Source organism: Bemisia tabaci, chromosome 5, assembly GCF_918797505.1.
Source record: "Bemisia tabaci chromosome 5, PGI_BMITA_v3".
In the NCBI taxonomy this organism is placed as follows: domain Eukaryota; kingdom Metazoa; phylum Arthropoda; class Insecta; order Hemiptera; family Aleyrodidae; genus Bemisia; species Bemisia tabaci.
The window spans coordinates 10298822-10312508 of NC_092797.1; positions in this window are offsets into that span (position 1 = coordinate 10298822).

The window sequence follows — 13687 nt, forward strand, 5'->3', positions numbered from 1 at the left end:
AGCGGCACACTTTTTCTGTAATAAAAGGATTGAGTTGACAATACTCTCCCGTATACAGGTACTGTATAGAAAAAATGCGGATATAAGAAAATTTGGCAACGTCTGAAGGCTCATACGGCGTTCTTCCTCAACGAGAATGCATTAAAACTGTTTCCAAGTTTAATACAGGAGCTCTATTTTATCTAATGGTGCATGAAATATTTCGGCGCGGCAACACTGTGCGGCTGATTGAGCTGTTCTAATGAGATAAGTCGGTGACTAGGCCGGGGTCCCACCATCCGGCCGGGGCCCAAAGTTCCGAGCCGTGGTTAAGTATGCAAAATGAGACCTAATGATATAATAACCCGGCTCCCGCCCTAAAAGGGCCTGCGCGAGCATTCACGCGTCTTTGCTCGCTAGGAGGAGCCACCGAGCCGGGCTCCGTGGAGGTGTTAATTTCCCAGGCATCGCCCTCCACTCGAGTCCAAGCCTCAGATTAGCGAACGCAGTTAGGGTTTATACAAGAAACCCAGAAAAATGGTGGGCGTAATGGACCACTAAACAGAGCGAGAGTTGGAACTGTGGGAGACATATTTTCCGTCAAATATTTAGTTAGTTTGTAACACAAATACACTAAATAGCCCTAATAAATTACCCAAAAAACACAAGAATACTGAAAAAAAAAAACACACATTGGATCTAGAGTCTAGACTTCTAAAAACATCAACAAGAAAAAATACTCTTGATTCAATCAGATTTAAGCTTAAATCAAGAACCAAGCCTCTTAATTTGAGCAGATTTCCTTTTGATTTAAGCTTAAATCTGATTGAATCAAGAGTATTTTTACTTGTCAATGTTTTCAAGAGTCTGGACTCTAAATCCGATGTGTTTTTTTTTTTCTTCCAGTGAACAACAGATAACTACGGCCAATGAACAACGAAACTAAAAGCTGAATTAAACACTGAATTATCAAGACTGATCTCACAAAATTACCACTGAGAATGTTAGTTTTCGACTTGAAAAATAAAATATGAGGGGAAATAGGCAACACATGATGAACTTAGTTTCATGGGAATTCGTCGATTGCTGTTATGACTTCTTGCTCAGTGTCGGGTAGTAAATCATCAAAATTTGTTTTCTGAATGGAGAAAAGTTATATGAGTCTAAACATTAACTTGATTTCAATGTTGCTTTTAAAAAGATAATCAATGATTTCTTACCACTCATCCCACTCCAAAAGATTTCAATCATAGGTAAGTTCATCATTAATATTCATATAACTTATTTTTATGTGAAAACGTCTTATTCGCCTATTTGATATCAAACACCGAAAATTTGCAATGTTTCTTTCACAACTATTTGGAATCGCGTCAAAGGCTTATAAACACGTGTGTCAAAACATGTGAAATCTGTAAATTAAAAGTACTAATGATTCGGACGCTTAGTATATAAGCAATAAAAAAAATACACTATTTCATAAACTAAAGTGCTGCTCATAATGTCGATCATTTAATTTCTGAATGATGGAATACTTCCAGACAAAAAACTTTTTGGTGAGCGAAGCTAATTTCTAAGTATTTTTTCAACTCCTTGTTCCTGCAGTGGGAGGACAATTGCCTGTGGACACGCATACAGCCATAAATTGCTCCCACTGGGCTTTATACACAAGTGCTGGACACCACAAGATGCGCGTTACCCACCTATGGAAAAACCACGTAACTGTATGATGTTTCGCATTACAGATATGTGTTTTATGACTGATTGTGAGCTCGGTAGCACGGTAGCTTGAGGTTGGTTACTAACCGTATGACCTGCAATGCAAAACAGCTGTTCATCCGACTCCCTTATAACGAGCGCTTTTTATTATCTTGTCTCTGAGCCTCTTCAGTTGGAAAGCAAGGTACATTTGACTATCCGCGTTCATTTGAAAGTCAACATTCTAGGGATCTGAAAAAATCGAAGCTTTTAGATTTGATGTAATCAGTATGGGCTCCACAAAGATTAACATTGTACGAAACTACTGTAATATTAATTTACAAATTTGCGATTTTGCGTTGAGCATGATGTAGAATGTGCGTGTTTTTACACGGTATATAAATTGATAAAACGGACGTTTTTTGAAGATTAAATGAAACCTAAAGACAAATATTTATTGGAATGTTCTAAGTTTTGGAATTTTCTCAGTTTCACTTCATAAGGGAGAATCACGTATTCCAAAAAAATTGACGGTGCGGTGCTGTGGTCATTCACAAAGTAAGTAACGCTCGATTGGAGGAGGGGGGGGGGGTCGAGGAACGTCCTTGAGTTTTTTTTGTCAAAAGATTAGAACCTATACGTCACAAAAGCTTTACAAAGGGGATAAAGGGGGGGGGGGTCAATTAAAAAATCAGGTATTTAGAGTCGCATATAATTTATGAACGGCCAGCACGTAAACTTTGTGCGTGAAAAACTTTTTACATTTACTAAAACAATTCTCAGGATTTTTGGTTTCTTCCCAGGGCTACCAGGGTGACAAGTTAAGAAATAATAGTAGTAGAATAGAGATGAAACATATTATTTTTCGTGCGGTTAGGACTGATAAGCGTGGATACGTTCACCCCTGAAGAGTTGCAGCCTTTTCGCCGTCTGATGACGGAGACGTCCAAGGTCACCGTTTAGTTCATTTGGACAAAAGTTTCACAGCTTTGACCGCTTGATTTGTGACAATTGAGAAACGCTTCAGATTGAACAGATAAGCTAGCGTCACATTGCGTCAAATGTCGCGGTGACCAGTGCAGACAAGATCACGACACAGCGCGGTCTAAAGACTGAGCCTGAAAATCTCTATGTAACTAGAGCAGACTCAAATATAAACAATTTTATGCGAAATTTTATTAAAACGAAATATTTTAAACTTCAAAAATATTCCTATGAATATGTGTTTTTTATTTGATTTATTTTTGTCGGAGGTAAAAGTAAACCCTAATGAGCTTGACAGTCAATGGACCACTGAACGAGGTACACATTTAAGCATTCTGCAGCAATGTTTCCTCTTTAAATGCGATTCGCGCAACGAAAATAACTTATCGTAACGTCAAAGTAAATCAACAATGTTTTTATTTAGGAATGGGTACGAAAGTTTTGAATTTTTCACTCTCAAGAAAATCAAGTCTTTTATTTGAATAAAATCGCGCACCACATCGGATTTAGCTGACTTCTCAATCTAGCAATGTTCCCTCCGCATCCTGCGTTTTTTTAAGTTTAACCACCCTGCAACACCTGAACTGAAGCGCCAAAGTTGAAGTTTTCATATTTTTATACCGGAGAGTGTCACGGTAACTTTCAGTCTGCGATCCAACGAGAGTGGATTAAATTGTTAATTCTGTGAGCAGGAAGTTTGAATTAATGGATCGAGACACGTTAATATCTTGATTATAAGTTAATTTCAGTTATTTTCGTCGGGCCAATCGTGTTCTGCATAAAATTTTGATGAGGACAGATGTAGCTAAATGCTTAAATTTGAACTTTGTTCAGAAGTCCATTGCACTCGAAAATCGGCAGTCAATGTCTTTAAGATTTTTCATATATCTGGAGACTTTAACGCAGGACTAGAAAAAACAACGAATTACGCTTCATTGTTAGATGTGGGAATGAAATGTTTGAAACTATCCTTTCGAATTCTAAGAGTGTACCTTCTTTGAAATAAAGCTTTGTATCTTTTTCCAGAAGTATATAAAAAATAATATGGGAATCTAAAGTAACCTAGCGTGTAATTCCGATACTTACTTGTATTACTTCCTTCAAGAATATTGAACAAAATCTAAATTATAGAATCATTGTTGGATTATCATGTATACCGTGGCCCGAATACGAAAGAAATAAGATTAATTCGTCGTCTTCTGGACGAAAGAACGTAACTTCATTTCAATGTTGGCAAATTTCCCCTCGCAAAGTGCCAATTAATCAAGAGAATCTTGGGCATTTCTGACTGAAAAATTCCCTGATTTTTCTCTAGATTTTAATAAAAAAACAGGCCAATGTTGGATAAAAATTGCTTACATACATTTTTGTAAAATAAATTAATTGTTCGAGTCGATTTGGCAACCTTAGAATGGAGTTACGTTCCTTCGTGCTGGAAACGACGAATTGACAGTTTCTTGGAAATTTAAAAAAAATTGACCGATATGGCAACCGGTCTCCACTACGAATGCAAGATTCTACACGGTTTTATACATAAAAAGAGATGGGATCGCGTCGGGAGTGCTCGATGAGTGAAAGGTGTAAAACGGTGGCTTGTCTTTTAATCTTGCTGGGTTTAAGAGTCCCGTTTCTGGTACATTGTTGGCCAAAAAATGAGCTTTATTTTATGGTCGATTAATATGATATCCATGCCGCAAAATCTATGTTAGTGTCATTTCATCTAACTTAACTCTTATAATCCCCCGGCCTTGAGAAAAAGTTTACTACCGATAATCAAGTACTTTACAGCAAGCTGTGAGTTTCTATAATTACTTTTGTCCGACTACTTCAGTTTTAATCCTTTCATTTCTGTTAGCTCCTCAAATATGTTCAGTTAGATAGGAGCTTCTTAATTAGTTGGCTCTTCATAGTGTTAAGGCTTAGACTGGACGTTTTTCGTGATTTTTGATCAACTCTTTTTTGAAGTCCTTTTCTCCGTTCCCTCCCTCATTATTCTGTTGGCTCCCTGACGTACTCTTCATTCCCCTTTCTATTCAAGTTTGTAATCTTATTTGGAATCACGCATAAAAATATAAAATATTTTTTTCCGAATTGATATACTGTGGAGGCCAAAAATCTAGGAGCCAATCAGAAATTGATGCATTTTGAGAAGCGAGCGAACAATACCGTTTATCTGCAAACCGACAATTTTGCAGAATGAAGAGAAAACTTCGCTATTTTTGTAATTTTAAGGTTGGATTTGCAATTGTTTCAAATATTACAGCGTCATTGAAGCGCCTCTTCATAGAAATTGAAAAAAACTAAAGTTATCATCTTGCGTATTTTATATAAAATCGCTATCTCATTTTTGCCAAAATTATCAGTTACAGTGGCGTGGCGTGCTTTGCAATATATCGATTGATCTGTCATTTAAACTTAGGGAAAACGATCGATTAATAGCAGGGTGTTCGCAGCGAACACCATAAAAATCATTCTTTACCACAGATTCAAATGGGGAAATATCGATAATTGATCATTCACGCCGCGCCACTGATCAGGTAGGAGGAATTGTTCGTTAGCCCTCGTTGTGTCTTAACTCCAGGTACAAAGGGACTCTATTTCAGTCCAAGCGTTCCAAATTCAGGCCGGAGTATGCGTAAGACAGTAGCTAATGACCGCTAGAGGGTGAGGTTGAGAACACGAAAATCAAGTCAAGGTGAAGCTCAAATCAAGGTCCGAAAGTTGAAGACCACTCGAGATCAAAACGAGAAAAAATGCACGTGAAGACTCAAGAGGCACTGACAGTTACATAATGGACCCTCCGTCGCGGAGTGTGCACGTGAAAGCGAAATTAGAACGAACCACGAAATTCAGAAGTTCAGGCCCCGGACGACTAACCTCTCAAACGTCTCAATACATTGCCCCAATGACGAAAGGGCTTAGCTTAATTTTCACATGAGCCCTGTTTTACATGTGAATCCATGCTTCCTGCGGCTCATGCGGACATCGAGACACTCCCTTACGCTAGAGGAGCCACGAATGTGACGTGTGAAGTCGGAGGGAGGGAGATCAACAAATATAGGGATCAACTACTAGTGACGTGTTGCGGTGGTGTGGTATGGCTTCTCCGGCCTGATTTTTGAAATCTATAGACAAAGCTATAGACAAATAAGCTAGAGAGGAGTTGTTGGAAGCTCATGGTTGCAATGTGAACAAAGGAGGTAAGTAATAGACGAACGGAAACCCACGAGAGACGCTATTGTTAGTCTATCATTTCCCCCTTAGTCTATTACAATCATCGGTTTCAACTATTGTTCCATTTACCTCTTGTCTTCTTCGTCTTTCACTATGTCTATGAATTTTAATAATCAGCTTGCTGCGAAGCAGACAAAAAGTAGGTTTAATAATTCTCAGAGCTGTGGCAGAGAGTAGGATTTTGTGAGTAAACCAGTCTACTTCGCGAATAGTGACTGTCGAATATCGATCCAGACTGTCAAACTTTTTTTCGTGATTCGTCAAACTCCAGTGTTCCATCGGACTCGTTTAAGCAGAATTATAATTTTTAGGAGGGTTTTCTCAGCATTCTTTTCATTTTTTTCCAAAAAAATTAAGGTAAATTTATGAGGCAGCTTTCGAGGTTTTTGCCTCAGAAAAACCTATGAAAAAACGGGTGGAAAAAACCGAAATTGAAATTTTAAACCTCCCCTTTAAAATATTTTAAAATCGAAAGGTTATCGTAAGAGAGGCGAGGCTATAGGGGTTGATCTTAAGCAGAATCAGAAGTCTCATTGCTCTCAGAAGACGGCAACGCCCTGTGCCTCCATTTCAATCCATTATGAATAATAATCGATCCTAGGTGAGACAATCTGCTTCGATAAATATCGATTCTTTTACTTGCACTTAAATGGATGGAACTGAATACAGCCAACTTTCGCGAATCACCATACCGTGCATTTATATATGAGAGGAAAGATGCTAGTCATGAATAGAAATGGGCCGCATTATCGCAAGAATTTTTACCGATTGGTGTGTTCCTTAAGTGATTAAAAAATAATTATAACACAAATGAATCTTCCTAAGAAACGCGTGGGAAGGTGTTCATATGAATAGATTTTGCTTGAAAAAAAATTCATATTTCAATGTCTTGACCTTGTAAATATGCTTTGATCCTTTCCGCTAGGCGCTGTCCAAGAGTCAATTGGTAATTTTAAGCCTACAGTAATGGCAAAGCCGGTTCATGTCTTCAGCCTCAACTATGTAAAGATAATTTGCAAATTACAGAAATATTCCTCAAACATGGGCGATTTTTGCGGAAACACTTTAACAAATAAGTAAATGTTAATCACCAAAAGCTCTCTTAAGAATCATCCATCCTATACTCTGTTACTCTAATTACTGAGAAAAATTATACCAATTTGCAAATCTTAGACAGTCTCTTCAATTTGCGGATAATCTTTAACAATTTTAGATGTACAATTTCGTAAGATTTATCTCACTGTTTTATGAGCAATAGTTGAGGCAAGGATGAGACAACGAGAAGGTCTTTTATGGTGGAGTAATAAACATGAAAAATCAGTAATTAGCCTTGTATTAGAAACTTGCGACTTGACTAACTAATAACCTATAGATTGCACTTCGAACAAGTATATTGGCATGATCACGAAACTCTATTTTTAAATCTATAATATTCCAGGCATCAACCGCGCAGGCTCCAAACGTTGACGTTAATTTTTGTGCGAAGTAGTATTCCGCTTCGTTAAACGTCTGAGACTCTTCAGAGAGGATCAGGTTCGAATGTGGTTTTACGCCCTTCGGCGTTTTGCAGAAAGTCGTAAAAAATGCGGGATGTTAATGAAATAAACGTCGACGAGCCCCATTCTGCGGATCCACAGCCTCTCATACTGCAGTGTTAAGGAAGAACGCCGTAGGAGCCTTCAGATGTTGCCAAATTTCCCCAGACAAATTCCGAATTTGAGGGAAAATTTAGGCACATTTTTCTCCCAATTTTTCAGAGAATGTTGTTCGTAAGTGGATCTAACGAGTCTGAAAATACCAAGGGAATATATTCATGATTTTCCTAGAAAATAAATATTTTTGGAGAGGAAATTTGGCAACACTCGAATGTTCATACGACATTCTTACTGAACACGGCAGTATAGCCGATAATTCACGCACTCGTTTTCTGTAGCACCCCAAGCGATGCGATACTTATCGCGAGTTGTCAAAATAATTTGCTCGAGTACGAACTTGCACGGAGTTGAAGAAGTCAAGTCTTCTTTGCTATTCAGGAGAGTGGTGGTCATTGGTAGATTCAGCAAATTGGCAACATTGTCTTTTCTCCGTTTAAACCTATGGAAATGTATCGAATATTGGAGGGGCCAGGTGCTCCGACAAGAATCGATTATTCAGCATAGGTTTAAATAGAGGAAATCCGGTGTTGCCAACTTAGGTGAGACCTCAGACGAAATACCATGACCTGAACTTGGTAGGGCTTTGTAATTCGTCAACGATCATTTATATATTGTATAATATAATAAAAATAGTCATACTCGATCAACATATGATGCTAGTTTAATTAATTTTCTTTTCTTTTTTTCTTTCTCCATAATCTTTCTTATTGTCTTCGTCTTTTAGTAGCTATACCAATGACACGCAAAATTAACGGACCAGGATCAGAAGAAAAAATCCAATACTTACGCGTTGTGGCGCGTGCACAAAACTGCAGCAAGGTGGTCAAGTTTAACCAAGAATATTTTTAAAAGATTTTCGCTTAACTTTACCAAATGATGAAATCTATTGTCAATTTTTTTGTAGGGATGAATAACTTTTATTAGAAATTATGCAGATTACAAAAGTGTGCATCAATAACTAAGCGCCTAGTTTAAAAACAATATTTAACTCGGCAAATTAAAAAAGAAGAAAGAAACAGTATTGCATCGTAGAATAAGTATTTCCCGCTTCAAAAAAAAATTTTAAATGGAAAAAAATGATTTTTTGTCGTTGTTTATTCTGATATTTTTGATAACGACTTATGTGTAAAGTTTTGAACAGCTTGGATTCCAACAACAAAAATACCCATACTTTGGTGACGTTTCCAGTTAATCTTCCCATGATTGGCAAATAATATGCATAAAAAATATTGTAAACTAGAAGGCCCCCTGGCCGCTACACGGCCCAACCCCCAGGAGGTGTTTCGCGCCCTCCAAGGCCCGCTTCGCGGAACTGCGAGACCGACCAAATATGTGTGTAGCACGCTATGAACGCTATGACAAAAAATGAAAATCCAGGGGGATAGAGAGCTGATAGAGATAAAGCCTTGAGTCAAGTCAGTTTGTAAACGTTTTTTCGAAGAACATCTTCTTAGAATTGGGATATTTGTCAAAAAGGCCATTAAAGTAAGAATATTCTCCGCAACAATTGATTTCACTGAAAATTAAGACATCATGAACAGTCATATCTAAACTGTTTTACCTGATAGAAGAACACGGGATCCTCGCTTTCAGTTCATCTAAACAATTACATGATTTGCCTTACCTCGTACCCTCAAACCGTTTGCAATCTTCTTTCCTCATTCCTGTATTTCACGTTTTTCTAGGAACAACTTGGCGTCATTCCGGCGCCGCGGTCCATACAATGTCTAGGACCTGGATTGTATAACCTAATAGCACGGTTGATCATCATTATTTGGTCGACACCCTGTCCATTACCTCAGGCCATTGGGTGCTAATTTATATATCAGCGGAACAATACGGTTGATACATTCCGTGCAGTGCAACACTGTTTCGGGCTCATTTTCGCGGGAATGGGGTCCAATTTGCCGAGTGTTTAAGAGCTTCAAGTTCGATTTAACCTGCTAAGCTATCCTTTTGACCTAAAGTTGCCTTATTTAGCTCAGGTTAGGTTCTGAAACTTTTGCTTCGATTAGAGGATCTGGAATTGATAAGGCGCTCGGCAAAATAAAAATGGTGGTCTCCGACGCGACGGGAGTCGGAGTATCCTTCAACATATCCGAGAGTCACGTCAGGGAATATTTGAAAATCATTCATAAACTAAGATAAGAAAATGATAATTTTTTTTTAAGAAAATTGAAGAATAAAAAATTAAAATACTACTCTAACTTTACTAAACTTTTCAATATATCTTTCTCTCTTTTTTTACTAAAAGCATAATTTTTGTACTAAATTCCTTGAGGCTGGAAACTTATTTTTAGATTATATACAAAATTTCTTAAAATACTGTGGATGCCGCAACGTTGTATGCACCAGGCAGTTAATTACGAAGCTCTTTTTACAAAATACCTTTAATCAGTTGGGTTACATTTTGCAGTAAGGAGCCACAATTTCTGGCCCATTTTTGAAACAACGTACAGCCATGGGTTTTCTTATGTAGACACGTGCTTTTATGGGAGAGCCAGAGACAGTGGTTCCTTATTACAAAATGTAATTCAGTTGATTGGCCAACAGATGCGACCTAGCATTAGTCTCAACGCTTTGATGCAACTATTCGTGCTTAAGGGACGTCTAGGTTGCATACTTCAAAAAATGAAGGAGTTTAAATTTTTCTCGCCATTACAATGATGACATGCGCTGCACCGTGCCGCAAGTATTGATCTGATTAGAATTACATATTTTCCTATAATGATTACACGCTCCTGCATTTTCTTTCATGTCAGTGCACTTATATTATCATTTCATCTTCAAAGTCAAGTTAATATTTAATACTATATATTAGTCGTAAAAATCGACCTTTTTTGTTCAAATAGTGTTCGTTTCTTCCATTCGTGCACTTTGAGAATAACATTGACTTATGTTTCTGAGCGGTTGTTTAAAGTTGATAATTGTTTTCTTATATAATTAGGTTTAAAAATATGACTGTTAGTTCCACATGTACCGATGTTCTTCATTCTTGGACTGTTCCTGCATTTGAGATAAAGCTTGGTTCTATTCCTAGTAGGTTAAATAAGCTTTTTACAGCTAACCGATTAGGAGTTTATTTCAGTAGATGTTCAGAAATTTGTGTAGTTAATAATAGATTTACACCTATCATGGTTGAAGTAATTTCAAGTCAAAGTTCACGGGAAAAATGAAATTGCTGATTTAACAAATTTGTAGTTAAAATGGACGTATTTATGCTCAAAGGAACTATGTGCATAGGGATTGCATGCGACATAGTTCCTTTTAGCATAAATACGTCGAAATAAGTGTCCGACATGTTCCAATGTAGACTTTACAATGAAATAAATGCTAATTTAACTGCCCCTGGGTTAAATGAGCTTTCCAATTTTGTAAAATGTGCATTTGAAACATGTCGAATATATTTTTTAACAATTTAATTGTTAGATCAGAAATCCATTTTCCGTGTTTTGCAATTCAAAATAATGCAATTTTCACGATAGAAACGATTAATATTTTAAATCATTTACACAAGTTTGAATTTGAACTGATCAGAATAAACAAAACCTATGTTTCCCTGCTGTTTTGAAGAGTGTATACTTTTGTTACCCGTACCATTACCTCGGCAACATCGTCGAAAAGGTGAGAATTTTCGGTCCGTCACTATTTAATTACTGTTAGGACACCGGACGAGAATTCGATATCCTATTTCGCCTCGCATCAACGCTAGCACGGGTCGCATCAGCTGAAATTTAGTGTGGTCACGGGTCAGGGATGCGCGCTTCAGAGCAATCTTAAGTCTTTGCTCTGAATGAAAGTTGCCCGTCGGACAATTGAATTCCACCTCCGGTTTGGCGCACGGCTTTTAATGAGTTTTACAAAGGCTGTCCTTGAAAGCCGTGACCAATGCTCATAGACATCGAAATAACATATCCTAGAATTTCATGGGCTCATCGTGTAATCTGACCAACCTTGGGATAAGGTGCCTTAGGGCTCGAGTTCAAAGCCTTCTGGAGGAGTTATTTTTGTAGAGTTTGGCCAAAATATGGCGATTCTTTTTCTTCATTATTATGATGGCTAATTTATTGGAAGTAAAATTAATTTTTGTTCCAAGAAAAGGCGTTATACTCTGATCAGTTAACAAAAGACTTATAAAACTGTCATAACTTTTGTGTGGCGTGTCGTAATGCCAAAGTGTTTCTGAAACGCTATCATAAAGAGAAGTACCGGTGTCTTTTGCATTTTTTGGCACTGGGATTTTTTTTATAGACAGTTATGTACATAAATAAATTACTATGCACTTTGTTTGAACTATCAAAGTTTGAGATTATATTTCAATAATTCAACAATTACTTAGAACTCGTTAATATTATCCTTATTTTCAAACCATGTTTATGTTTTTTTTTTTTTTTTTTTTTTTTTTTTTTTTTTTTTTTTTTTTTTTTTTTTAAGGAGCATGTTAGCGCCACAGATGAATGCAATTTGTGTGTGGAAAATTTATCCTTACACCTTTCTCAATCACAATTAATGTAGAGCAGATGGGTCTACTGAAAAAATTGAATTATGTTCATGAACTGATTCTACGCACATTTTAAAGAGCACTAGACTGATAAAAAACACATGTTTTAATAGATCAAAATTAAGGTCTGGGACAAATGCAATACAATATGTTGTATATTTTGAGCTACCCTCAGATTCCCAAGAGTGCATGTATATACGAAAAAGAAGAAGTAATTTCCAACTTGTGAATTATTGTGGTCACGTGCTCAAGAGGACAGGCCGAACGACACCTATTTTCTTGCATTTTTATATTTCGTTGATGAGTCCGTGGGTACCAATTACGGTGACACTTATCAATTCGAATCAAATGAAGCGTGCCAGGAGCCTCGAAAGCATGACATAAGTGTCGTGCAATGTTGTCAAATGGAATTCGCACGCATTGTGCTTCACATATTTTTATTCAGATATTAAGGGTAGTATCTTCCGACCGCCTCTTCCTATTCTCCCCAACCTTAACCCTTGAGTGGAGTTCCTAATCGATCGCGTGAAACTGTGTCACACATCGGACATTTTCAGCCTAAAACTTGATAGATTGGAATTTTAAATCACCTCCTCTTGTAAAAATCCTGTTACTCAGTGGCTAATTTAAACATTTTGGAATTTGCACGCAGAAAGAACTTTACAAGAAAACTGCCAAATCGGCCTAAACACGGAATCCTACGATTTTCTTAGGGATGAATGAGGGTCTTCCCAGACACTCAAAATTGGTCGTATTTTATGCGTAACCCCCAAGGAATAGGGGAAGGGGGGAGGGGAGTCAAAAACTTTAAAGCTTTAAAACTTTACAACTTTAAAATGTTTACGTTTACCTTACTTTTTACGTTTTTAAATTTCAAACTTCAACACTCCTCACATTCAATTTCACTGATTAGCTCACACTTATTTGAAATATTTTCGAATTGCTTCGCTTTTCGTTTCAAATACCACAAAGTTACAAAAGTATACTATTATACAGATAAAAGTCAGGATTTCTCTCTGCGTGTAAGACTACAAATTGTCTAAAGTTTGATACAACGCGTGAATTTGCAAATTTTAGGTGAAGAGTTAGACTCTGCAAATGCTGTCATAGTGGTTTTTGTGCAATTTTTTGTGAAAAACACCCTCCTCAAAGCTCTAATGTAAGTATTTGATAGCTATTTTATAGATGATAAATTTCAGGAATTTCTCACTATCTCTTCAACACTGTAAAACAATCCTAAAGCTCTCTTGTCCCGTCAATGTGTCCCGGGGTTCGATGGTTGTCATCCTGAGTTGTTGAGGTCTTGGTCCTCTACGCGCCGTGAAGGATGTAGCGATTTTATCTCTAGGTCAACAGATGAGCCTCTTGGATAATTTGTTCATTCGTTCATCTGTTTGTTTGCTTGTTTTTAAACTTAACGAAAGCTGCCTTTTTTTTAATTATGCGAGGAGGGAGTTAATTGCGTTTTCCTTGAAACTTCGCAGGATCCCCAGATAAGAGACATTCGATGCCTGAATCTGGATTTTTATCGATCGTGCGATAATCAACTGGACCTAGTTTCGCTGAACGGGATCAACCCACAACTTGGGAATCAAGGTTTCAAAGTTTTATTTTTCTAGAGGATCCAATGTAAAACATC